Below are 27,616 nucleotides of genomic sequence, written 5' to 3'. Positions count from 1 at the left end.
AACAAACAAATATTTTGCCGTGTCTCTAAAACGGTCGCTATTCCAAAAGCTCCTCTTATTGTTTTCAAAACTGACATTTGTTTTTTATCCTGATACTACGTCTAACAACTGAGTTTTTTTTAAATGGGGGATTATCCCAGTCTCTGCATCAATCGCTGCACACAACGATTTATTGCAGAATTCAAGCGTTTAAGGTTTACAGCTGACTTCTCTTGTGCTAGTATTTTGTTAACCCGAGAGGATATCATGCCGGTGTCGCCGGAGCAGCTCATGGCAGTCCCGCCTCTCTTTCTCAGATCACATGTTTCTGGTACGCATCATGTCCTTGTGCCAGCGTTGGATCAAGTCGTCCCATGCATGAAGCATTTACCGTTCATGCCATATTGTCCTGCCCTTCCATGAAGCATGAACACTACCTCCTTCTGCTGTGTGTGTATCCACTGCTTTGCCACCGGCTCCCCCTGCTCTGCCGCCGGCTCCCCTGCCCTGCCGCTGTCATGGTTGGACACAAGTAGCCAGGTAGGGAGCTGATCATATTTGGACGCTGATTACTTGCATTTGTTAACTCAGGCCATGTTGGAGAGGAGGCCACAGCTGTGGAAACAGAAGCATCGTGGGAAGGCGTTCATGGCACTAATTTTCTTCCCGGTGATCGTGCTCCTCAGCGGCAGTAGCCGAACAATGTCGGGCCTATCGACATCAGCGCTTATCCCTCCGGTGGAGCGTAACTTGCCGGTTTGGCACCGGCCAATCATCGTCCAACGGGGCAATGTAAGTCTTTTAATTCTGCTCGACAGTGCCTTAGTTTGGAGTTAGGTAAGATAATCATAATTAGACTTCGAGTTATGATCTTATGGTATAAAAGGAGTCGTTGGGTTTGCCAAACAGAATATCCTTTTATTAGGAATAGGTCGTGAAGAGTGAACTAATTATCCTCTTTCTAGGGTAGGTGCAAAATACTAGTTTCTTTTGTAGAATGATGATAATCAAATTGGCAAAGTTTTCGTTTTCTTAGGTTGTATCTACTGTTGAGACCAATCGAAATCTTCTTGAATGTGATTGAATTTATAAAATTATCATGCATAGCTAATACACCTAATCATAATTTTGCACCTCTTCTTTATGTCTCCAGAAGCTGCTTCAACGTATCAACCAGATGGAGGAGGAAGAGCTGGCCATGGGAAGGAATGGCACGACCCAATGGAGCAAAAGCAGAGTCCAGACCGTTGCCGATGTGGTCCGCTCAGATGTTGACAGGGGTAATGCTTCTCTCTGTCTGAGCCCTCCTCCTTGATTCATGGATATTTTCCCTAATTTCTTCTTCAAAACCAGGTGACAAAGAAGTGCAAATGAAGAATATCCTGGAGTCGAAGCCCATGGCCTCACAATTCCCTAGGTAATCGTTGCATCCAAACGAAATGTGTTGTCTTGCCCTTCTATGAATGAAAAATAGATGTGTGTAACCTGTTTTTTGTTCCTTGTATGCAGTTCCGCTACAAAGCAGGGGATACCGGAGTTCTTTAAGGATGAATCTCTTGAGAGACCTAAGTTTGCTTCTCTCACAACGCCAGGGTCCATGGACAGGAACAACTCAGGGCCTATTGCTGGTATCTTGCGACATATGATGGGCCAAAATGTGACATATGCTCTTCTTAACCACACGGAATATTTTGAGTTGGTTCCATTGGAGGAATTCAACTCGGGGAGCAGTGACTATGTTAATTACTCAGAGACAGAGCCCAATGTGCTTATTGAAGTTCTAATAACTACCTTTGCAGGTACATTCTTTCTCTTAGAATTCTGATCCTTAGATTAATGGTAGAGTTTCACCCTGTGTCCTCCTTTAGCTGTTGTCAACTGCGTCAGAAGTACCTAGTGGCTAAACTAGCTTGCTAAAACGCCTTATTTTGTGGAACAGAGGAAGTAGCATTTGGTGTACAGAATTAGTCACTATCTCTGAAACTACAATCCCGTTTTGGCTATGTTGCTGTAGGCCGCCTATACTTGTTCGTTTTATTGCACTATATGCATCCTGATTGTTTTTTAAGAACAGGAAAGATTATTGAATCCTTTCTATATGTATGTATGCAGCTGGGATAATTGTGTGGTTGATATGTACAACGATGAACATCAAGCCTGTGATCTCTAGATGCTTGGGCAAGGATGTACGCATTCTGATTGCTGTTGCTGTTGTGCTCGCGTCTTCCACGCATGTGCGGTCTGCTCCTGAAGATATTCCACCTGTCGTGGCCACAGTTTTCGGCGAAGGAGTGGATTCATACGACCCATTTCTCAATGTTATGCACACGTTGCTAGAAGCAAACACAGAACCTGGTTAGTACGGCCACTAATTTCTTCCTCAAGAGAAGCAGCCAGGACCGCCAGCTTGGTGGATCAGTGTCGAGGTGAAAGGTGAAGATATTGGACGCAGTGCCCTCATGTATTTCAGATCAGATAATATATACCTCGTTGGATTTATGAGTGGATATGGCACACTATACTGCATGGACGATGCAACAGAAATGTTTCCACAGGGCTGCACCCCGTTGGGTTTCACAGGCAAATATCATGATCTCACAGGTCGAGAAAACAAACAAGATGATCTTAGTCCATTTCTGCGAACCGGGCTTTTAGGAAGGACAGCAGCCCGATATGCAGCAAATATTCTTGTGGAGTACGGGGTTACTATAAAGGCGCCGGAACTTCCTAAGAGAGCCTTGCTTATCTACACTCTTATGATCCCAGAGGCGCTACGATTTAAGCCCATCCGCAATCAAATCAAGCAAAGTTGGTTACACCCAATGACCCTAACACCGGAGCAATACAACATTGTCTTCGCATGGCAGGATATGTCGGCTCAGTTTCTCGGAGGTTCTCATAGGGGCAGGGGGTGTGTGTGTGTGTGTGTGTGTGTGTGCGCGCGTTCATAATGGTGATGATATGCTCGTGTATGTGAGCGAATTTGATTGTATTGTGTTACAAAAATGACCTCCTTTATGGTGGTAGGCAATATCAATCAAAGTCTATCCCTCCACATAAAAATTTCAAAAGAAGGAAAAATTAGACCTTCCAGTTTCACTAATGGCAGAGAAATCTAACTTAAAGTCTCTGATCGTCTCGTGAACAAACAAATATTTTGACGTGTCTCTAAAACCGTCGCTATTCCAAACCTCCTATGATTGTTTTCAAAACAGACATTTGTTTTTTATCCTGATACTACTTACATATTGTTTCTCATTCAAATGTATTTAGTCGTTTGAAATGTTAATAATTTAGGTCTTCATGGATGCTTTATTAAGCTAACTACTAGTGCTCAACTCGTTGCTGCCACTAGTAGAGATGGCAACAACAATATATATCCACTAGCATTTGGCATTGTTGGACAAGAGGCTAGTTGGTGCTGGTTTCTACACCAACTCAAAATTTGCCTAGGGGGAGAAGTGGGACAGTTTGGACCATATACTATAATGTCAGATAGAAAAAAGGTATGTGTATGCATATTTCATTTTGTTTTGCACACGTGTTTACATTGTCTTGCAATGCTTCATTTTGTTATCTTTGTGCTAGCTAGTAGCTTAGACTTGTTAATTGTATGTATCAGGGGTTACTAAATGTAGTGAATGTTGTGTTTCCAAATAGCAACCAAAGATTCTGCCTTAGACATTTATATGCAAATTTCCAGAATGCTAGGTTTAGGGGGGGAGATCTTAAGAAGTGCATGGATAATGCTAGCTATGCCTACAATGAACACAAATTTAATATTGCAATGAATGATCTCAGAGTTGAAAGTGAGGAAGCTTGGCAGTGGCTTAGTGCAGTACCAAAAAAACATGGGCAAGGCATGCATTTGACACAAACTGCAAGACTCGCTTGGTAGCTAACAACTTGTCTGAGGTGTTTAACAAGTACAATCTAGATGTTAGGAGAAAACCTATAAGTACAATGTGTGATGGGATAAAAGATAAGCAGATGGTGAGGTGGCACAACAATAGACAGAGTGGAAAGACAGCAAGATGGAAGATAACACCTCATTACAGTGAGAAGCTAGAGATTGAGAAGGAGAGGGCCAAATATTGCAAGCCAATACAAGCTGGTGTGAACTTATGGCAAGTTACAAGTGGGCAGCAAACACATGTTGTGAACTTGGAACTTGAGACTTGTGGATGCTGGAAGTGAGACCTTACTGGCATCCCATGCAACCATGCCATCTTTGCAATAAACAAGGCTAAAAGGTTTCCAGAGGATTATGTCAGCAAATTCTTCAAGAATTTTTTTTATGTGGCAGCTTATGAACCAATGATCTTTCATGTTCCTGGTGAGCATGATTGGACAAGGACCCCTGGTCCAGACATATAACCGCCTGCATTTAAAGTGAAGAGAGGAAGAAAGAAAGAAAAGAGGATCAAGGGGAAATTTGAAGTACCAGGGCCAAAGGACACATCAAGAATGGATACTATAACATGTGGCAATTGTGGTCTCCAAGGGCATAGGTACACAAGCTGTCTTAAAGAGTTGAAGCCTGAGCTAGCTTTGAGAAAGAACAAACATGTAGTAATAATGTTTCCCCTTGCAGTATACTACTTTTTCCCTTCTTGTACATTTCTTTCCTTCCAGTATTATTAACTGTTTCCAATGTGTATACAAGGCTACTCCAAGCAACTCACAACCAAGAGTTGCTGCTCCTGCTCCTACACCACCATCAAGATAGGCAAGAGCTGCTGCTACTGCTCCTACACCACCACCAACACAGCAAAGAGTTGCTACTCCTGCTCCTACACCACCACCAACACAGCCAAGAGCTAGAGGAGGAGGAGCTGGCAGAAGAGGTGCTGGTAGAGGAGGTGCTGGGAGAGGAGGAGGTGGGAGAGGAAGTGTTGTCACAAGTGGTGCTGGAAGAGGTGCTGCAGGAAGAAGTGCTGCTGGAAGAGGTGCTCCAAGGACATTCACTACCCCCAGGCAATCTGCTGCCTCCACTTCTAGTGCTCTTCCTTCTTATGTACACACACTGGATGGATGGCCTACTTCAGTGCTAGTGGTAACACCTAGATGGCATGATGTGCCATGTAATGTTGAACCGATGCTACAATTTGTTGTTATTTTGGTTCAATGCTACAATGTGTTGTTATGCTATAAAGTGATGCTACAGTGACTGAACTTGATGGTGTTGTTCATGGATTAATGACATCAGTCTAATTGATGGTTGTGAACATGATTTGATGCCACTGTTGTTCTCTTTTTGTTATGTGGATGCATATGTTGATGATTATGTTGATGGATATGTTGATATATTGATGATCATGTTAAAGGATATGTTGTTATTTGTCCATGGATATGTTGATGTGTTGATGATTATGTTAAAGGGTGCCTCGGGGTCGACGGAACCACCTAAACCTACAATTTAGGATTTAGGGTGCCTCGGGGTCGACGGAACCACCTAAACCTACCATTTAGGGTTTAGGGTGCCTCGGGGTCGACTGAACCACCTAAACCTACTTTTTTGGTTTAGGGTGCCTCAGGGTCGACCTAAACCTACCTTTTCGGTTTAGGGTGCCTCGGGGTTGACGGAACCACCTAAACATACAATTTAAGGTTAGACTGCAGAAAACTGAAATCCACCAGCCTTTCCTCCTGGAAATTCATAAGTTCATGCACATCTTGGACTAACTTGTCATAGTTGGCCTCCAACTTCTTCTTCTCTTCTGTCAGATGGTGAATAGTTAAAGCACTTTCAAGTTTATCATTCACCCTAGCACTAATGCTATCTTCAACCATTGCCCACGACTTCAACAATGCATTCTGCATTGTTGGGGGCCACTGGTGGTCAACCCATTCAACAAAACCACGATTATGACCTTCCTGCAAAAAGAGCAAGAAGGGCAAGTAAGTTCATACCCCAGGTAAATAGAGAAGAAGAGCAAGAGCACTGCAAATTAACAGTAACCTAGCTACATTGGTAATAAGAAATACCATAGTTTATTTAAACCATAGTTTAGGTACATTGGTAATTGTACCTACCCACAAAATAACAGCATGTGCATCCCAAAATTACAGCACCATTCAGCTAAAGATTTAAACTATATTTGTGTACACTATAAGAGGAAGCTCCAACTGCAAAATTGTTGAACTCCAAAAGCGTATGCACTACACAGTCCATGTTCATCATTCAACACTATATTGGTAATAAGCTCCAATTTCAAAAGCATATGCTCTATATTTTAACAACCATTCTGCATTGAACTAATTTTTTTGCATCACTACAAAAGCATATGACATAGTGTCAACCCAACATTGGATGATCCATAAATAAACAAGCATGTACGAATGCAAAATAACTCTCAATTCAACTACAAGAGCATATGCACAGAGGTTAACAATGAAAATACGCATCATTCATACCACCATCAACCAAAACAACTATGCCCTTGTACTGATGTTAAATATGCCACTGTAAAACTAAAAAAATATGACACTATCAACCTAAAAATAATATCCCACTATCAACCTACAATTCATACCGGCTCTGCGCGGTGCTGCGGGCAGCGAGGGATCAAACGAGAAAGGAGAATGACGGAAGAAGAATGGTGGGGTGGGGGAGGACGGAAGCCGACCAGACCGGGCTAAGAGCGACCGAGCCGGACTCGTCCTCGTCAGCGCGCGGGCACGCTCCGATTGGCCAGCGGGGCACCTGGCGGGTGGGCCCAACCCGTCAGTTTGGGCGTCAATACGTATAAACACAATGTTCATCTTTATTTCCAACGGCCCGCCACAAAGTTGGTACTGACACGCGAAAATTAGCAATCTTGATACCAATCTACGCATTCTGCCCCAGTTGTGATACTTCTGTGCAATTAACTCTCTCGTGAACAAACAAATATTTTGCCGTGTCTCTAAAACGGTCGCTATTCCAAAAGCTCCTCTTATTGTTTTCAAAACTGACATTTGTTTTTTATCCTGATACTACGTCTAACAACTGAGTTTTTTTTAAATGGGGGATTATCCCAGTCTCTGCATCAATCGCTGCACACAACGATTTATTGCAGAATTCAAGCGTTTAAGGTTTACAGCTGACTTCTCTTGTGCTAGTATTTTGTTAACCCGAGAGGATATCATGCCGGTGTCGCCGGAGCAGCTCATGGCAGTCCCGCCTCTCTTTCTCAGATCACATGTTTCTGGTACGCATCATGTCCTTGTGCCAGCGTTGGATCAAGTCGTCCCATGCATGAAGCATTTACCGTTCATGCCATATTGTCCTGCCCTTCCATGAAGCATGAACACTACCTCCTTCTGCTGTGTGTGTATCCACTGCTTTGCCACCGGCTCCCCCTGCTCTGCCGCCGGCTCCCCTGCCCTGCCGCTGTCATGGTTGGACACAAGTAGCCAGGTAGGGAGCTGATCATATTTGGACGCTGATTACTTGCATTTGTTAACTCAGGCCATGTTGGAGAGGAGGCCACAGCTGTGGAAACAGAAGCATCGTGGGAAGGCGTTCATGGCACTAATTTTCTTCCCGGTGATCGTGCTCCTCAGCGGCAGTAGCCGAACAATGTCGGGCCTATCGACATCAGCGCTTATCCCTCCGGTGGAGCGTAACTTGCCGGTTTGGCACCGGCCAATCATCGTCCAACGGGGCAATGTAAGTCTTTTAATTCTGCTCGACAGTGCCTTAGTTTGGAGTTAGGTAAGATAATCATAATTAGACTTCGAGTTATGATCTTATGGTATAAAAGGAGTCGTTGGGTTTGCCAAACAGAATATCCTTTTATTAGGAATAGGTCGTGAAGAGTGAACTAATTATCCTCTTTCTAGGGTAGGTGCAAAATACTAGTTTCTTTTGTAGAATGATGATAATCAAATTGGCAAAGTTTTCGTTTTCTTAGGTTGTATCTACTGTTGAGACCAATCGAAATCTTCTTGAATGTGATTGAATTTATAAAATTATCATGCATAGCTAATACACCTAATCATAATTTTGCACCTCTTCTTTATGTCTCCAGAAGCTGCTTCAACGTATCAACCAGATGGAGGAGGAAGAGCTGGCCATGGGAAGGAATGGCACGACCCAATGGAGCAAAAGCAGAGTCCAGACCGTTGCCGATGTGGTCCGCTCAGATGTTGACAGGGGTAATGCTTCTCTCTGTCTGAGCCCTCCTCCTTGATTCATGGATATTTTCCCTAATTTCTTCTTCAAAACCAGGTGACAAAGAAGTGCAAATGAAGAATATCCTGGAGTCGAAGCCCATGGCCTCACAATTCCCTAGGTAATCGTTGCATCCAAACGAAATGTGTTGTCTTGCCCTTCTATGAATGAAAAATAGATGTGTGTAACCTGTTTTTTGTTCCTTGTATGCAGTTCCGCTACAAAGCAGGGGATACCGGAGTTCTTTAAGGATGAATCTCTTGAGAGACCTAAGTTTGCTTCTCTCACAACGCCAGGGTCCATGGACAGGAACAACTCAGGGCCTATTGCTGGTATCTTGCGACATATGATGGGCCAAAATGTGACATATGCTCTTCTTAACCACACGGAATATTTTGAGTTGGTTCCATTGGAGGAATTCAACTCGGGGAGCAGTGACTATGTTAATTACTCAGAGACAGAGCCCAATGTGCTTATTGAAGTTCTAATAACTACCTTTCCAGCTACATTCTTTCTCTTAGAATTCTGATCCTTAGATTAATGGTAGAGTTTCACCCTGTGTCCTCCTTTAGCTGTTGTCAACTGCGTCAGAAGTACCTAGTGGCTAAACTAGCTTGCTAAAACGCCTTATTTTGTGGAACAGAGGAAGTAGCATTTGGTGTACAGAATTAGTCACTATCTCTGAAACTACAATCCCGTTTTGGCTATGTTGCTGTAGGCCGCCTATACTTGTTCGTTTTATTGCACTATATGCATCCTGATTGTTTTTTAAGAACAGGAAAGATTATTGAATCCTTTCTATATGTATGTATGCAGCTGGGATAATTGTGTGGTTGATATGTACAACGATGAACATCAAGCCTGTGATCTCTAGATGCTTGGGCAAGGATGTACGCATTCTGATTGCTGTTGCTGTTGTGCTCGCGTCTTCCACGCATGTGCGGTCTGCTCCTGAAGATATTCCACCTGTCGTGGCCACAGTTTTCGGCGAAGGAGTGGATTCATACGACCCATTTCTCAATGTTATGCACACGTTGCTAGAAGCAAACACAGAACCTGGTTAGTACGGCCACTAATTTCTTCCTCAAGAGAAGCAGCCAGGACCGCCAGCTTGGTGGATCAGTGTCGAGGTGAAAGGTGAAGATATTGGACGCAGTGCCCTCATGTATTTCAGATCAGATAATATATACCTCGTTGGATTTATGAGTGGATATGGCACACTATACTGCATGGACGATGCAACAGAAATGTTTCCACAGGGCTGCACCCCGTTGGGTTTCACAGGCAAATATCATGATCTCACAGGTCGAGAAAACAAACAAGATGATCTTAGTCCATTTCTGCGAACCGGGCTTTTAGGAAGGACAGCAGCCCGATATGCAGCAAATATTCTTGTGGAGTACGGGGTTACTATAAAGGCGCCGGAACTTCCTAAGAGAGCCTTGCTTATCTACACTCTTATGATCCCAGAGGCGCTACGATTTAAGCCCATCCGCAATCAAATCAAGCAAAGTTGGTTACACCCAATGACCCTAACACCGGAGCAATACAACATTGTCTTCGCATGGCAAGATATGTCGGAATTATTTTGTCGTGGGGACGACATAACCGATCAAACTCCAGTATGGACTAAAGGAGCAAAAGGCTCGCCAAGGCTAACATAGAAAATCGACAGGATATTATCAATACTCTTGATTTTGTGAAATACGAGAAGCACTGCAAGAAGTTCAGGAAGGAAATTCCATAGTATCCTCGGTTCGTTGATTTCCTAATGGAGTAAGATCAACCACTGGCTTAATTACCTGTTTGTTCATTGTGGTATGTGTTTGACCAGTTAGATATACTCTCATATTCTATATTTGTCAGTAAACTTGGCATTGTAATGAGGAACATCTTTGACATAGCACTACTAGGGAAAAGTCTAGCAGCAGCGCGGGTTTTAGGTATATTAATAGCGCGGGGACCGGCGCTACTAATAAGGCGCTATAGCTAACACTTAGCAGCAGCGCGTGGCCGCACGCGCTACTGGTAAACAAGTGTAGCAGCAGCGTGCTTGTGCAAACTCGCTACTCCTAATAGCTCTAGTGTGCTTGGGCTGGACGCGCTACTGCTACTGTCACGCTGCTGCTAACTTTCTCCACTCGCTACTGCTAATTTTAGTAGTTTTTGTTTTTTTTCTGCATATTTGTTTTGTATTTGAACAGGCTTTATACAAGAACCTTTAACAGATACAAATGTCATCATGATAGACATACAAATGGCTGTGAGGCCACAAATGTAATCATAGCATATACATACAAATAGTCTCATCATAATCATCATCCAACACAAAGTGGTATCTCGTCATCATCTCGAAAATAGCGATACAAGTCTTGATTACTTGCAACTACATCGTCATCCATCTAAACAATGATATACGCGAGAATAGCTATCACTATGAGTGGAAGCAGAACTATGCAGTACATGAGCTCGTATCCCTCTCTCGCATTAGCGTGAACCTAAACTAACTACTGGGTGTCGCTCGGAAACCGGAAACCGGTACACCTGGGCCAGACACTCCGGCCACTCGTCGTATATATACTCCTGGCGTCGCACTTCGTCGCCATCGATGATCTATGCACCTGCGTCGTCACATGAGTCGATGATATGCAACATATATAGTTGAGCAACAGAAATAGACATACTTGGCAAAAATAGAAGCAACATATCATAAGCATAAATAACAAAGTTCATCTTACCCAAAATGCCCTAACTAGACTGATCGTCGCTAGTCAAGGAGGACGGTTTAATTACATCACAAATAAAGTTTCGTCATGCATAACTCAAAGTTTCGTCATACAGAAAGTATGGACTAAACGGACACATTGTCTTATATCGACAATCACTCCAACATGTGGAGCCATCCATCCAAGTCAGGGAGATAGTTCCCGAGCTTAGTGAAAGGCTTCAGGTCGAGACGTTGAGTATCTACGCGTGTTCGGACGTCTTCCCGCGACATTTGTCCTTCTTCGTAGAACATCCCTGTTTTTTCGACGACCTCCTTCATGATGATTTGGGCAAGTTCGCGTTGGATGTTATAGAAATCAGCTCGAAGTCGATGATCCTCGATATCTCCTAAGTTCTTTGCCCATTGCAGAATATGGGCATCGCCGGATCTAGGTGACATGCGAAGATTCTGGTGATCCCGTCTGTACTCCAGCCTGTGGTGTAGGACATAGAATCCATCATTAAGAGAATCACTCGGTTGCTGGATGCAGCAGAAGTCGGTCTTATGGCCAAAGGCGGCCCTGCCGTCCCTGCTTGTCTTCTTGTCTTATGGCCGAAGGCGGCCCTCGGTCTCTTCCTATGCTTCTTTACCGGAAGGTTGTCCATAATATCCGGAGGCGGCAATTCAGGAACCGACTCATGACACTCAAACCCTGAGTAGGCGCCAGTATAGACATACTGTTGAGTGCCATCGTCATCCTCATCCATGGCGACGTCATCAGCGACTAATGGAGCCTCTTCCTACCCCGTCCGCTATCACCCAGCCCGACACCCGACGCTAATTGGGTAGGTGGTGTGGTTATGTTCATACCATGCTGAGGTTGCGTGCTCGTGGGTGTGCTCGCAGCCGCCTCCAGACGAAGTTGACTCTTTGGCCACAACAGGACCCACTGACGAAGCTATGTACCTAGGGTAGTGTTACAGGCCTGACCTAGACACCCTCCCTAAGGACATTACCCTAAAGTCAGAAGCATTGGAGGGGTATCATCATCCACTCGACATAAGACATTCCACTCGGAAGGATCAAAGCACTCGACCATACCAGAAAGCACTCGACGCATAGAAGATCAAAGGTTACTCTGCAACAACGGCCGAGCGTTCACTCTATAGACTTAATGGTCATTTAATACCTTTTACTGCTGGCGTTACCTGTAACGTCCTACCTTAATGTACATTGAAACCTTGGCGTCATGGGTTGGCTGGGGTCCTGGCGCACTCTATATAAGCCAACCCCCTCCACTGGCACAAGGGTTCGCACCCCTGTAATCACATACACACATAATCCAGTCGACCGCCTCCGGGCTCCGAGATGTAGGGTTGTTACTTCCTCTGAGAAGGGCCTGAACTCGTAAAACACTTGTCAACAACTTCAGCATAGCTAGAACCTTGCCTCTCCATAACCTACCCCCCTTTCTACTTTCAGCATTAGTACCACGACAGTTGGCGCCCACCGTGGGGCAGGTGTTTTAGCGTTTTTCCGGTGAAAGTTGCATTTTCTCCGACTCCCATCATCATGGTTTACGGTGGAGGTTTGGCCGAGGGTCGCGAGATCCGTCTCGGCGCACTCACCTTCGTCGCCGACGACTCCGCTTGGCTCCAGGAGGCTCCACTCGACATCGACGCGCTCCCTGTCCGCGGGGCAACGCACTTTCGCGCGTGCGTCCGTGGCGTTTTCCTCCGTCAGCCGTCGACTCAGTATCGGTCGGCTCCTGTGGCGTCCTCACTCCCCGCTACTCGCCGTCGCAAGCGCTCCGGTCGGTCGCGGCTCCAGCGGTGGGTGAGGCACGCGGTGGCCCGCCAGTCGGCCGTCCCACAGGTCGCGGCAATCGAGCCCGACGAAAATCTCTACATCCTGTTCGACCTGTCGACTGGCTCCGTCGAGACCGCATCCGAGTGTGGTAGCAGTGACCCCGCAGTGGAAGTCCTGATGGTCGATGGACCACGGAGTCCTCCAGGCTTCGACCGCAACGGTGGTGGTAACGGTGGCGGCGATCCGTCGCGGGTTCACGAGGAGTACCGCCCCGAGTCTTTTTCTTCATGGCAGAGGGAAGAGCATCGTCGCCGCAACATGGATGCACTTCACACTCCTATCGTTGGAGAGACCCCCGAGGCCCTGGCCTTGGAGGAAGCACGCCTAGCCAACTTGGTTGAGCGCACTCGACTGGATAACCTCCAGCACGCACTGGACGAGCGTGCTCGGGAGCGACGTCCAGAATCCAGTCGACGACAACTTTTTCCGCCTCCAACTCAGGTATACCGAACTCCGATTCAGAATCTTGCAGCAGCGACCCGAATAGCAGAGTCGATCCAGCATTCTCAGCCAGAGGCTGGCAGAGGCTTAGTGCAGATCAGAGATTTGCTCCGGGCAGCTGGAGAGCTGAACACAGCAGTGTCCCAATCACGGAATAGGATTCACAGCAGGTCAGCAAGAGCAGACACAGTTCAGTCGGCCCATAGCCCAATATCGCCCTTGCGGCGTGAGGGACGTGGAGACCGGAGAGATCAGTACAGGCACCATGAGCAGCCAGATTACCGAGTCCCTGATGATCGGTGTCGAGTGCCCACCCCTCCTCCGAGGAGTGGGTCTTATGCGCCTCGGCAGCACGATGACAGACGTCCTCCGAGTGGTGGACGAAGAATTCCAGTCGACCCCAGAGAGCCAGGTTTTGATGCGAGGTCCATCCTCGTTCAAGGTCTGGTCGACAGGAACAGAGCATACAGAGAAGGCCCTGATAGAGATCACCCGACTGGAAGCAGAGTGCATGTTTCCGGTCCCGAGTGCTTCGGCAGAGCCATCAGAGCAGCAGTGATTCCTCCCAACTTCAGGTTGGCGACTGGAGTCAGTAAGTTTACCGGATCGTCCAAGCCCGACACTTGGCTTGAGGACTACCGAGTGGCTATGCAAATTGGTGGAGGAAATGATGATGTGGCCATGAAACACCTTCCTTTGATCCTGGAAGGCTCAGCCAGGGCGTGGTTGAATCAGCTGGCGCCTGGCAGCATAGACAGTTGGGAAGAGTTGGCCCGAGTGTTTGTCAGAACCTTCGAGGGCACATGCAAACGACCGGCGGGGTTGACAGAGTTACAGTCTTGTGTACAGAAGCCGGGTGAAACCTTGAGGGATTATATCCAGAGGTGGATCACTTTGAACCACACTGTAGAGGGTGTGTCAGATCACCAAGCAGTTTGCGCCTTCAAAGAGGGCGTTAAGTACAGAGAGTTGAACTTGAAGTTTGGTCGGACTGGGGACATGTCCCTGAGTCGAATGATGGAAATTGCCACCAAGTATGCTCACGGTGAAGAGGAAGACCGACTCCAGAGCGGCAAGCATAAAACAGTCGCCCAGGATACCGGAGGAGCAAACTCCAGTCGGAAGCAGAAGCGGAAGGCCGAACCAGCAGCTCCTGGTGAAGCCTTGGCAATAACCCAAGGAAAGTTCAAGGGGGGCAATGGAACCCCAAGAAAGTAAAGGATCAAGATGGAAACGATGTGTTGGATTTACCATGCCATATTCATACCAAGAAAGATGAAGAGGGTAATTTCATTTACCCCAAACATACCACTCGACAGTGTCGGCTCCTGATCCAGCAGTTTCACGATAAACAACCCAAAGAGAAGGAGAAGGAGTCGGACAAGGGTGATGACAGGGATGAAGATGATGATGGTTTTCCCAATGTCAATTCCACTCTGATGATTTTTGCTGATGTTGAAAGCAAAAGTCGACTGAAAGTAATAAACAGAGAAGTGAACATGGTTGCCCCGGCAACACCGAGCTATTTGAAGTGGTCCCAGACTGCCATTACATTCTACCAGTCTGATCACCCAGCGCACATCGCCACCCCCGGGAGGCAGGCGTTGGTGGTCGACCCAGTGGTTGAAGGCACCCGACTGACTAAGGTGCTTATGGATGGTGGTAGCGGCCTGAATATCCTGTACGTTGAGACCTTGAAGGGGATGGGCATTCTGATGTCCAAGCTTAGCACGAGCAATATGAGCTTCCACGGCGTTATCCCTGGCAAGAAGGCTGAATCACTCGGCCAAATTGCACTTGATGTGGTTTTCGGTGATTCCAAGAATTACCGGAATGAGAAGTTGACATTTGAAGTGGTAGATTTCCAGAGTGCCTACCATGCTATCTTGGGCAGGCCCGCATATGCGTGTTTCATGGCTCGACCGTGTTACGTGTACCTCATGATGAAGATGCCTGGTCCTAAGGGGGTGATCACTGTCACTGGCAATCGGCAGAAGGCGGAAGAGTGCTTTCAGAAGGGCTCAAAGATCGCCGATGCACAAATGGCAGTTGTAGAGTTGCAAGAGTACCGGAAAAATGCAGATCCGAGTGATTTGCTGCGATTCAAGAAGCCTGCACCCGACTCTGCATTTCAGTCATCCGGTGAAACCAAGCCAATTCATATTCACCCGACCGACCCTGATGCTGCCCCGACTCATATTTCAACCACCCTTGATAGCAAATAGGAAGAAGCGCTCATCCAGTTCCTTCGTGAGAACTGGGACATCTTCGCATTGAAGCCTTCTGACATGTCGGGTGTACCTAGGGGACTGGCTGAGCACCGTTTGCGAGTCGACCCAAAAGTGAAACGAGTCAAGGAACATCTTCGACGGTCCACCGTGCAGAAGAGGAAAGCAATTGGTGAGGAGGTGGCTCGGCTCCTGACAGCTGAGTTCATCAGAGAAATCTACCACTCCGAGTGGCTCGCCAATGTTGTCATGGTCCCCAAGAAGGACGATTCACTCCGCATGTGCATTGACTTCAAGCACATCAATCGGGCCTGCCCGAAAGATCATTTTCCTCTCCCCCGTATCGACCAAATCATCGACTCAACTGTGGGGTGTGAGAGATTGTCTTTTCTGGACGCCTATTCCGGGTACCATCAGATCCGACTATATGGACCCGACGAGATAAAAACAGCGTTCATTACTCCATTCGGATGCTTCTGTTATGTCACCATGCCATTCGGCCTGAAGAACGCTGGAGCCACATTCATGAGGATGATTCAGAAGTGCCTGCTCACTCAAATCAGTCGGAATGTGGAGGCATACATGGATGACATTGTGGTCAAGTCACAAAAGGGCTCCGACCTGTTGGCTGACCTTGCGGAAACCTTTGCAAACCTCAGAAGGTATGATATCAAGCTCAGTCCGGCAAAGTGCACATTTGGAGTTCCTGGTGGAAAGTTACTCGGCTTCCTCGTTTCCGAACGAGGGATCGACGCTAACCCAGAGAAAGTTGGTGCCATACTCCGAATGAAACGCCCTGTGCGTGTGCATGATGTCCAAAAGCTAACTGGATGTTTGGCCGCCCTGAGTCGATTCATTTCTCGCCTCGGTGAAAAGGCATTGCCTCTTTACCAACTGATGAAGAAGGCTGACAAGTTCGAGTGGACTGATGAAGCTGATGCAGCGTTTGCAGAGCTCAAAGCCCTGCTTTCCACCCAGCCGGTGCTCGCTGCCCCAATTAGCAAGGAACCTTTACTGCTTTATATTGCAGCCACTGGACAAGTTGTTAGCACTATGCTCACGGTCGAGCGAGATGAAGAAGGAAAGGCATACAAAGTTCAGCGCCCAGTGTACTATCTCTCCGAAATTCTGACCCCATCAAAGCAAAGATATCCACATTATCAGAAGCTTGTGTATGGGATATACATGACCACGAAGAAGGTTGCTCACTATTTCTCTGATCATTCCATTACAGTCGTCAGCGACGCACCACTATCAGAGATCCTGAATAATAGAGATGCAACTGGTCGAGTGGCAAAGTGGGCGATTGAACTCCTTCCCTTAGGCATTGAGTTTGAAGCAAAGAAAGCAATCAAATCCCAGGCAATAGCAGATTTCTTGGCCGAGTGGATCGAACAACAACTACCGACTCAAGTTCACTCGGAGCACTGGACCATATTTTTCGACGGCTCTAAGATGTGGAATGGTTCCGAAGCTGGGGTAGTATTGGTATCCCCCCGAGGAGACAAACTCAGCTATGTACTCCAGATTCACTTTGATTCCTCTAATAATGAAGCTGAATATGAGGCACTTTTATACGGGTTGCGTATGGCCATTTCACTCGGCGTCCGTCGCCTCATGGTCTACGGCGACTCAGATTTAGTGGTCAATCAAGTGATGAAGGAGTGGGACGTCAGAAGCCCAGCCATGACTGGTTACTGCAATGCAGTAAGAAAGCTGGAGAAGAAGTTTGAGGGGTTGGAGCTCCATCACATACCCCGACTGAAAAACCAAGCAGCTAATGATATGGCAAAGATAGGTTCCAAGAGGGGAGCCATTCCCAGCAATGTATTCTTGGAACATATTCATTCACCTTCAGTACAAGAAGATCCCTTCACTGAAGAGCCCCCACAACCGAAGAGTGCCACAGATCTGACTGAAGTAGAAGTTCCCACCGTGGTCGACTTCATCATGGAGGTTTTGGTCGTCACTCCCGACTGGACGGTACCGTATTTTGCATACATTCTCAAGAAAGAACTCCTAGAAGATGAAGAAGAGGCTCGGCAGATCGTCCGTCGATCCAAAGCCTTTACAGTGATCAGAGGGCAGTTTTTCAGAGAGAGTGTGACTGGAGTCTATCAGAAGTGTATAACACCAGAAGAAGGTTGAGTGATCCTCAATGATATCCACTCGGGGACCTGTGGTCACCATGCGTCCTCTCGGACCATCGTTGCCAAAGCATACCGAGCAGGTTTTTACTGGCCGCGAGCGAATGAGATGGCGAAGGAAATAGTCGACAAGTCCGAAGGTTGCCAGTTTTACTCAAACATGTCTCACAAGCCTGCATCTGCCTTGAAGACCATTCCACTCATCTGGCCTTTTGCAGTCTGGGGTTTGGATATGGTTGGACCTCTCAGAACTGGAAGAAGCGGCTTTACTCATGTGCTTGTGGCAATCGACAAATTCACCAAATGGATTGAGGCCAAGCCTATCAAGAACCTTGAAGCCAGCACTGCTGTTACCTTCATCAGAGAGTTAACATTCAGATATGGTGTTCCACACAGCTTCATCACTGACAATGGATCGAACTTCGATTCTAATGAGTTCAGAGCTTTCTGTGCTTCCCAAGGTACTCGAGTCGACTATGCTTCAGTCGCCCATCCCCAGTCGAATGGACAAGCTGAAAGAGCAAACGGATTGATTCTTAAAGGATTGAAACCCCGACTGATGCGTGACCTCAAACATGCGGCAGGGGCATGGGTCGATGAACTTCCATCAGTGCTGTGGGGATTGAGGACAACTCCAAATCGGTCGACTGGCCGAACTCCATTCTTCTTGGTTTATGGAGCTGAAGTTGTACTTCCGAGTGACTTGCTTCACAATGCTCCCCGATTAGAGCTTTTCTCAGAAGACGAAGCAGAGCAAGCACGGCAAGATGCAGTTGACCTCATGGAAGAGGAAAGAGAGATGGCACTGATCCGGTCGACCATCTATCAGCGGGACCTGCGTCGATTCCACGCCAAAAACGTGAGAGGTCGAGCGTTTCAAGAGGGAGATTTGGTTCTCCGAGTAGATCAGCAGAAACCACACAAGCTTGCTCCTGCCTGGGAAGGCCCCTTCATCGTCACCAGAGTGCTCCACAACGGAGCATACCATCTATACAATGTCGAGCATAAGAGAGACGAGCCCCGAGCTTGGAATGCGGAGCTGCTCCGCCCCTTTTATACTTAAGAACTCAGTCGGTTGAAATGTAATAAAAGATACCTTTGTAGTTTTGATTATCAAAGACAAGAGCTTTTCGGTATGTCAAAATGTTTGTTGTTGCTTATATTTGTGTCTAAAATGCCCCAGTGGGTGACTTAGCCGCGAATCCGTTTCGCCTAAGTTTTCAAAATCTTACCGAGTGGAGAGCCAGACTCCCACTCGGGTGCTTAGTCGCGAATCCGATTCGCCTAAGTTTCAAAAACAAAAATCCTACCAAGTGGTGAGCAAGCCTCTCACTAGGGGGCTTAGCTGCAGTCCAGTACTCGCCTAAGTGACGAAAATCCTCCCGAGTGGTGAGCAAGCCTCTCACTCGGGGGCTTAGCTGCAGTCCAGTACTCGCCTAAGTGACGAAAATCCTACCGAGTGGTGAGCAAGCCTCTCACTCAGGGGATTAGCTGCAGTCCCGTACTCGCCTAAGTTACGAAAATCCCACCGAGTGATGGTCAAGCCTCTCACTCGGGGGCTTAGCTGCAGTCCCGTACTCGTCTAAGTTACGAAAATCCCACCGAGTGATGAGCAACCCTCTCACTCGGGGGCTTAGCTGCAGTCCCGTACTCGCCTAAGTTACGAAAATCCCACCGAGTGATGAGCAACCCTCTCACTCGGGGGCTTAGCTGCAGTTCCGTACTCGCCTAAGTTACGAAAATCCCACCGAGTGATGAGCAACCCTCTCACTCGGGGGCTTAGCTGCAGTCCCGTACTCGCCTAAGTTACGAAAATCCCACCGAGCGATGAGCAACCCTCTCACTCGGGGGCTTAGCTGCAGTCCCGTACTCGCCTAAGTTACGAAAATCCCACCGAGTGATGAGCAACCCTCTCACTCGGGGGCTTAGCTGCAGTCCCGTACTCGCCTAAGTTACGAAAATCCTACCGAGTGTTGAGCAACCCTCCCACTCGGAGGCTTAGCTGCAGTCTCGTACTCGCCTAAGAATTAAACACGGTCCGAGTAAGATCCGATCTGCTCCTCTGACAAAGATTACAAGGTGCGGGTCGACAGCGACCTTCTCCTCTGAGCTACGCCACAAGTACAATGTGCGCTCCATCCTGATCCGCAAGGACGACGAGGCGTAGGTCGACTGCGACCTTCTCCTCTGAGTTGCGCCACAAGTACAACGTGCGTTTCATCCCAATCAGCAAGGACGACGAGGTGCAGGTCGACTGGGACCCTCTCCTTAAAGCTGCATCTCAAGTTAAAAATCATCCGAGTGAAGAACCAGTTCCACTCCCAGAACAAAACACAAGCAAATTCAGAGATAATCCAAGTTCGGATACGTCTTAAAGTGTTCCAAGACCACGGACAAAAGTACTCGGGCTCCAAGCCTAAAAGAGTTTTACGGTTATAGGATCACTCGGCATTCCAAGGCAAATTTAAGGAAAAGTACTCGGGCTCCAAGCCCGAAAGGGTTTCACGGTTACAGGATCACTCGGCATCCCGAGGCAAATTTAAGGTACGGCATAAAGTTTTTTACTCCTCAGTAGGAGGACTGGCAGGCTCAACAAACTCACCCAAGTCGATTTCATCCGCGATCCGAGTGGCTGCATCAATAAAGGTCTCCAGGACGGATTGGAAGTTGAGCTTCTTGGTGTTGGCAAGCCTGAGCGCTGCAAGCTTGTCTTCCTTCACATCCTTGCAATGGACCCGGACTAAGGACAAGGCCACATCAGCACCGCAACGGGCAGAAGATTTCTTCCACTCTAACACTTGGTCTGGGATCTGGTTGAGTCGGACCATCAGGGACTCCAAATCATTCTGAAGGGTGGCTTTGGGCCAGTGAGCAGTGTCGACTCGGGAAACCGCCACTTTCAGACGAGCGATGTAGTCGGTGACGCTTGACAGGCTGGATTCAGGCGGAGCACGTGCATGGCAGCTTCATCTTTGATAGGGGAGTTGATGGGATCCAAGCTCATCTCGACTCGCCCGGTCTCCTCTTCGAAGTTCGGACAGAATTCTGTGTGCAAAAACGAGAAATGAGTCGACGGTGGCATGATGAGTCGACAACGACAAAGCAATCGGAAAAGGACTACCTTCAAGCATGAGAGACAGTTTTTGGGCGAGCCCTCCCAGATAAACCTCCAGCTCGTTCCTCTTTTGCGCCAAGTCGCTGGCTTTGTTCGTCAGTGCGTCCTTGTCCTTCTTCAGTCGAGTGGATTCTTTGTTAGCTTCATCAAGCGCAGTCTTCAGCCTGGCATTCTCCTCCTCAAGCTTGCCGACTGAAGCCAGCTTCTCCTCAGCAAGTTTGGTCTTCACAAGAGCTGCTTTCTGCGCCTCACCCAGATCATGGTCTTTCTTCTCCAAAGCCTCCTTCATTTTCTTTGCGCAGTCTTCAGCCTGGCGTTCTCCTCCTCAAGCTTGCCGACTAAAGCCAGCTTCTCCTCAGCAAGTTTGGTCTTCGCAAGAGCTGCTTTCTGCGCCTCAGCCAGATCACGGTCTTTCTTCTCCAGAGCCTCCTTCATTTTCTCTGCAAGAGATGATAGTCGAGTCAGAGCAAGGAATGGGAAGACAGGGCAAAGACGGTAAACAAAATTCTCACCAAACGTACCAGCTGCTCCGTCCAGGGCCTTCTGCAGGTTCTCTTGGGCAAGCTTCAGGTCCAGGTCGAGCTGGATCTGCTTCTTTTCCAGCTCGACGTAACGAGCCCCGAGCTCACAAGATTTCTACAAAAATGAGCAGTCAGTCGACGAGCCTACACTTTAATTGCTTCTTAGCAATGAAGAACAATTCCAACAATTCTAAGACTACTGCCGAATCAAACATCCAACAGTAGTCTCGGGGACTACACCCAGTGGGTGCACTTAGCATGCCCCCACTGGTACAATTTCCACTCGGCGAGGTCCGTCCAGACCAAGTAAAAAAAAAGAGACAGAAGAGCCAAGTTGTTTTCAGACCGTAGTCGACTGCCCGCCGTCGACCACGGTCTCGGGGACTACACCCAGTGGGTGCACTTAGCGTGCCCCCACCGGTTCAGTTACCGCTCGGCATGGTACGCCCAGGCCGAGTGAAGAATTTAGCTACTCAGACCATAGTCGACTGCCCGCAGTCCATGGTCTCGGGGACTACACCCAGTGGGTGCACTCAGCGTGCCCCCACTAGAAGTTCAGTCGATTCAACTTAGTCGACTCAAGATAAAGGATTGCTCAAAGACAAATTAGAAACACCCAGTGGGTGTACAGACCCAAAACACAGACAGATGAAAAGAGTTTGAAAAGGGTTTTCAAGTACCATATCCTAACAGAACAAGCTGAGGAGTCGGAAGATCATCAACTAACCTGGACATTGCTCTGGAGAGCTGAACTGGCATCATAGGCAGCCTGGCTAGCCTCCCGGACCACCTTCATCTGCTCCATCATAAGGCCCGCCTGGTGTTGGAAATATGCCCTAGAGGCAATAATAAATTGGTTGTTATTATATTTCCTTGTTCATGATAATCGTTTATTATCCATGCTAGAATTGTATTGATAGGAAACTCAGATACATGTGTGGATACATAGACAACACCATGTCCCTAGTAAGCCTCTAGTTGACTAGCTCGTTGATCAATAGATGGTTACGGTTTCCTGACCATGGACATTGGATGTCATTGATAACGGGATCACATCATTAGGAGAATGATGTGATGGACAAGACCCAATCCTAAGCCTAGCACAAGATCGTGTAGTTCGTTTGCTCAGAGCTTTTCTAATGTCAAGTATCAGTTCCTTAGACCATGAGATTGTGCAACTCCCGAATATCGTAGGAATGCTTTGGGTGTACCAAACGTCACAACGTAACTGGGTGGCTATAAAGGTGCACTACAGGTATCTCCGGAAGTGTCTGTTGGGTTGGCACGAATCGAGACTGGGATTTGTCACTCCGTGTAAACGGAGAGGTATCTCTGGGCCCACTCGGTAGGACATCATCATAATGTGCACAATGTGACCAAGGAGTTGATCACGGGATGATGTGAGTTACGGAACGAGTAAAGAGACTTGCCGGTAACGAGATTGAACGAGGTATCGGGATACCGACGATCGAATCTCGGGCAAGTAACATAACGATGGACAAAGGGAATTGCATACGGGATTGATTGGATCCCTGACATCGTGGTTCATCCGATGAGATCATCGTGGAACATGTGGGAGCCAACATGGGTATCCAGATCCCGCTGTTGGTTATTGACCGGAGAACGTCTCGGTCATGTCTGCATGGTTCCCGAACCCGTAGGGTCTACACACTTAAGGTTCGATGACGCTAGGGTTATAGGGAAAGTATGTACATGGTTACCGAATGTTGTTCGGAGTCCCGGATGAGATCCCGGACATCACGAGGAGTTCCGGAATGGTCCGGAGGTAAAGATTTATATATGGGAAGTCCTGTTTTGGTCACCGGAAAAGTTTCAGGTGAAATCGGTAATGTACCGGGACCACCGGGAGGGTCCCGAGGGTCCACCAAGTGGGGCCACCAGCCCCAGAAGGCTGCGTAGGCCATGTGTGGGAGGGGACCAGCCCCAGGTGGGCTGGTGCGCCCCCCCCCCCACCAAGGCCCAAGGCGCATGGGAGAGTGGGAGGGGGCAAACCCTAGGTCCAGATGGGCCTTGAGGCCCATCCTAGTGGCCCCCCCCCTCTCCTCCCCTTGGCCGCCCCCTTGGATGGGATCTAGGGCTGGCCGCCTCCTCTTGGGGTGGGAACCCTAGAGGGGGGCGCAGCCCCCTCCCCCCCTATATATAGTTGAGGTTTGGGCTGCCCAAGAAACACGAGAACGTCTTTCTTTCGGCGCAGCCCTACCCCTCTCCCTCCTCCTCCTCTCCCGCGGTGCTTGGCGAAGCCCTGCGGGATTGCCACGCTCCTCCATCACCACCACGCCGTCGTGTTGCTGCTGGATGGAGTCTTCCCCAACCTCTCCTCTCTCCTTGCTGGATCAAGGCGTGGGAGACGTCACCGGGCTGCACGTGTGTTGAACGCGGACGCACCGTTCTTCGGTGCTTAGATCGGAATCAACCGCGATCTGAATCGCTTCGAGTACGACTCCCTCATCCGCGTTCTTGCAACGCTTCCGCATCGCGATCTACAAGGGTATGTAGATGCACTCTCCTTCCCCTCGTTGCTAGATTACTCCATAGATTGATCTTGGTGATGCGTAGAAATTTTTGAATTTCTGGTACGTTCCCCAACAGTGGCATCATGAGCTAGGTCTATGCGTAGTTTCTATGCATGAGTAGAACACAAAGTAGTTGTGGGTGTAGATGTTGCCAATTCTTCTTGCCGTTACTAGTCTTATCTTGTTTCGGCGGCATTGTGGGATGAAGCGGCCCGGACCGACCTTACACGTACGCTTACGTGAGACAGGTTCCACCGACTGACATGCACTAGTTGCATAAGGTGGCTAGCGGGTGTCTGTCTCTCCCACTTTAGTCGGAACGGATTCGATGAAAAGGGTCCTTATGAAGGGTAAATAGAAATTGGCATATCACGTTGTGGTTTTGCGTAGGTAAGAAACGTTCTTGCTAGAAACCCATACCAGCCACGTAAAACATGCAACAACAATTAGAGGACATCTAACTTGTTTTTGCAGGGTATGCTATGTGATGTGATATGGCCAAAAGGATGTGATGAATGATATATGTGATGTATGAGATTGATCATGTTCTTGTAATAGGAATCACGACTTGCATGTCGATGAGTATGACAACCGGCAGGAGCCATAGGAGTTGTCTTTATTTTTTGTATGACCTGCGTGTCATTGAATAACGCCATGTAAATTACTTTACTTTATTGCTAAGCGCGTTAGCCATAGAAGTAGAAGTAATCGTTGGCGTGACAACTTCATGAAGACACAATGATGGAGATCATGATGATGGAGATCATGGTGTCATGCCGGTGACAATGATGATCATGGTGCCCCGAAGATGGAGATCAAAGGAGCAAAAATGATATTGGCCATATCATGTCACTATTTGATTGCATGTGATGTTTATCATGTTATGCATCTTATTTGCTTAGAACGACGGTAGTAAGTAAGATGATCCCTCACTAAAATTTCAAGAGACGTGTTCCCCCTAACTGTGCACCGTTGCAAAGGTTCGTTGTTTTGAAGCACCACGTGATGATCGGGTGTGATAGATTCTAACGTTCGAATACAACGGGTGTTGACGAGCCTAGCATGTACAGACATGGCCTCGGAACACATGCGAAACACTTAGGTTGACTTGACGAGCCTAGCATGTACAGACATGGCCTCGGAACACAAGAGACCGAAAGGTCGAACATGAGTCGTATAGTAGATACGATCAACATGGAGATGTTCACCGATGATGACTAGTCCGTCTCACGTGATGATCGGACATGGCCTAGTTTGACTCGGATCATGTATCACTTAGATGACTAGAGGGATGTCTATCTGAGTGGGAGTTCATAATCAGATGAACTTCATTATCATGAACATAGTCAAAAATGTCTTTGCAAATTATGTCATACGCTTTAGTTCTACTATTTAAGATATGTTCCTAGAGAAAAATTTAGTTGAAAGTTGGTAGTAGCAATTATGCAGACTGGGTCCGTAAACTGAGGATTGTCCTCATTGCTGCACAGAAGGCTTATGTCCTTAATGCACCTCTCGGTGTGCTGAACCTCAGCGTCGTCTGTAGATGTTGCGAAACATCTGACATACACGTTTTGATGACTACGTGATAGTTCAGTGCGTAATGCTAACGGTTTAGAATTGTGGCACCAAAGACATTTTTTGAAACATCGCAGAACATATGAGATGTCCCGAAAACTGAAATTGGGATTTCAGACTAGTGCCCACGTCAAGAGGTATGAGACCTCTGACAAGTTTCTTAAGCCTGCAAACTAAGGGAGAAAAGCTCAATCGTTGAGCATGTGCTCAGATTGTCTGAATACTACAATCGCTTGAATCGAGTGGGAGTTAATCTCCCAGATGAGATAGTGATAGTTCTCCGTAGTCACTGCCACCAAGCTAGTAGAGCTTCGTGATGAACTATAACATATCAGGGATAGTTATGATGATCCTTGAGCTATTCGCGATGTTTGACACCGCGAGAGTAGAAATCAAGAAGGAGCATCAATTGTTGATGGTTAGTAAAACCACTAGTCTAGAAGGGCAAGGGCAAAAGGGATACTTCATGAAACAGCAAGTCATTTGCTGCTCTAGTGAAGAATCCCAAGGTTGAACCCAAACCCGAGACTAAGTGATTCTGTAATGAGGGGAACGGTCACTGAAGCGGAACTACCCTAGACACTTGGTAGATGAGAAGGCAGGCAAGGTCGACAGAAGTATATTGGATATACATTATATGAATGTGTACTTTACTAGTACTCCTAGCAGCACCAGGGTATTAGATACCGGTTCGGTTGCTAAGTGTTAGTAACTCGAAATAAAAGCTGCGGAATAAACGGAGACTAGCTAAAGGTGAGATGACGATATGTGTTGGAAGTGTTTCCAAGGTTGATGTGATCAAGCATCGCATGCTCCCTCTACCATCGAGATTTGGTGTTTGCGTTGAGCATGATTGGATTATGTTTATCGCAATACGGTTATTCATTTAAGGAGAATAATGGTTACTCTGTTTATTTGAATAATACCTTCAATGGTTTTGCACCTAAAATGAATCTCGATCGTAGTGATACACATGTTCGTGCCAAAAGATATAAAATAGTAATGATAGTTCCACATACTTATGGCACTGCCATTTGAGTCATATTGGTATAGAACGCATGAAGAAGCTCCATGTAGATGGATCTTTGGACTCACTCGTTTTTTGAAAAGATTGAGACATGCGAACCATGTTTATTGGTATATATGCATGAAGAAACTCCATGCAGATGGATCGTCTGGACTCACTTGATTTTGAATCACTTGAGACATGCAAATCATACCACATGGGCAAGATGACTGAAAGTCCTCGTTTTCAGTAAGATGGAACAAGAGAGCAACTTATTGGAAGTAATACATTTTGATGTATGCAGTCCAATGAATGCTGAGGCATGCAGTGGATATCGTTATGTTCTTACTTCACAGATGATTTGAGTAGATGCTGAGTGTATTTACTTGATGAAACACAAGTCTGAATTATTGAAAGGTTCTAGTAATTTCAGAGTGAAGTTGAAGATCGTCGTGACAAGAGGATAAAATGTCTGTGATATGATCATAGAGATGAGTATCTGAGTTACGAGTTTGGCACACAATTAAGACATTGTGGAAAGTGTTTCACAATTAATACCGCCTGGAACACCATAGTGTGATGGTGTGTCCGAACATCATAACTACACCCTATTGGATATGGTGCATACCATGATGTCTCTTATCGAATTACCACTATCGTTTATGGGTTAGGCATTAGAGACAACCGCATTCACTTTAAATAGGGTACCACGCAATTCCGTTGAGACGACACCGTTTAGAGAAACCTGAGTTGTCGTTTCTTAAAAGTTTGGGGCTGCGATGCTTATGTGAAAAAGTTTCAGGCTGATAAGCTCGAACCCAAAGCGGATAAATGCATCTTCATAGAAAACCCAAAACAGTTGGGTATACCTCCTATTTCAGATCTGGAAGCAAAAGTAATTGCCTCTAGAAACGGGTCCTTTCTCGAGGAAAAGTTTCTCTCGAAAGAATTGAGTGGGAGGATGGTGGAGACTTGATAAGGTTATTGAACCGTCTCTTCAACTAGTGTGTAGCAGGGCACAGGAAGTTGTTCCTGTGGCACCTATACCAATTGAAGTGGAAGCTTATGATAGTGATCATGAAACTTCGGATCAAGTCACCACCAAACCTCGTAGGACGACGAGGATGCGTGCTACTTCAGAGTGGTACGTGATCCTGTCTGAGAAGTCATGTTGTTGGACAACGATGAACCTATGAGCTATGGAGAAGCGATGGTGGGCCCATATTCCGACAAATGGTTAGAAGCCATGAAATCCGAGATAAATGGATCTTTAAGAAGAAGACGGACGTGGACGGTAATGTTACCGTCTATGAAGCTCGACTTGTGGCAAAGA

At 47.1% G+C, this 27,616-nt stretch overlaps 2 pseudogenes; both read left to right on the top strand.

The window, feature by feature from the left end:
* Window positions 1-405: 405 nt before the first annotated feature.
* On the top strand, window positions 406-5,033 carry LOC141026807 (uncharacterized; annotated as a pseudogene).
* A 2,234-nt stretch (window positions 5,034-7,267) lies between these two features.
* LOC141026526 (uncharacterized) lies at window positions 7,268-9,801 on the top strand (annotated as a pseudogene).
* Window positions 9,802-27,616: the final 17,815 nt, after the last annotated feature.

Source organism: Aegilops tauschii, chromosome 7 (genome assembly GCF_002575655.3).
Source record: "Aegilops tauschii subsp. strangulata cultivar AL8/78 chromosome 7, Aet v6.0, whole genome shotgun sequence".
Taxonomy (NCBI): Eukaryota; Viridiplantae; Streptophyta; class Magnoliopsida; order Poales; family Poaceae; genus Aegilops; species Aegilops tauschii.
This window is presented reverse-complemented; position numbering and strand designations above follow the sequence as displayed.